Source organism: Sciurus carolinensis, unplaced genomic scaffold, assembly GCF_902686445.1.
Source record: "Sciurus carolinensis unplaced genomic scaffold, mSciCar1.2, whole genome shotgun sequence".
Lineage (NCBI taxonomy): Eukaryota > Metazoa > Chordata > Mammalia > Rodentia > Sciuridae > Sciurus > Sciurus carolinensis.
The window spans coordinates 693406-694514 of NW_025920176.1; positions in this window are offsets into that span (position 1 = coordinate 693406).

Genomic DNA, 1109 nt, shown 5'->3' on the forward strand with positions numbered 1-1109 from the left:
AGTTTTTCTCCATTTAGAATGATATTGGCCATGGACTTAGCGTAGATGGCCTTTATAATGTTAAGAAATGTTCCCACTACCCCAATTTTTCTAGTGTTTTGAGGATGAAGGGATGCTGTATTTTATCAAATGCTTTTTCTGCATCTATTGAAATGATCATGTGATTCTTAACTTTAAGTCTGTTGATATGGCGAATGACATTTATTGATTTCCGAATGTTGAACCAACCTTGCATCCCTGGGATAAAACCCACTTGATCGTGGTGCACTATCTTTTTAATATATATTTGTATGCGAATTGCTAAAATTTTGTTGAGAATTTTTGCGTCGAAATTCACTAAGGATATTGGTCTGAAATTTTCTTTCCTCAATGTGTCTCTGTCTGATTTAGGTATCAGGGTGATATTGGCTTCATAGAACAATTTTGGGAGGGTTCCCTCCTCTTCTATTTCATGGAATACTTTGAGGAGTATTGGAATGAGCTCTTCTTTAAAGGTTATGTAGAACTCGACTGAGAACCCATCTGGTCCCGGACTTTTCTTTGTTGGTAGGCTTTTGATGACGTCTTTTATTTCATTGCTTGAAATTGGTTTATTTAAGTTGTGTATGTCCTCCTCGTTCAGTTTAGGTAATTCATATGTATCTAGAAATTTGTTGATGTCTTCGAGGTTTTCTGTTTTGTTGGAGTATAGATTTTCAATATAGCTTCTAATTATATTTTGTATTTCACTTGTGTCTGTTGTGATGTTTCCTTGTTCATTCCGAATTTTAGTAATTTGAGTTTTCTCCCTCTTTCTCTTTGTTAGTGTGGCTAAGGGTTTATCAATTTTGTTTATTTTTTCAAAGAACCAACTATTTATTTTGTTAATTTTTCCAATTGTTTCTTTTGTTTCAATTTCATTGATTTAGGCTCTGATTTTAAGTATTTCCTGTCTTCTACTAATTTTGCTATTGGTCTGCTCTTCTTTTTCTAGTGCTTTGAGCTGTAGTGAAAGTCATTTATTTGTTGATTTCTACTTCTTTTTTTTGAATGCGCCCCATGAAATAAATCTTCCTCTAAGTACTGCTTTCATAGTGTCCCAGAGATTTTGATATGATGTGTCTTTTTTC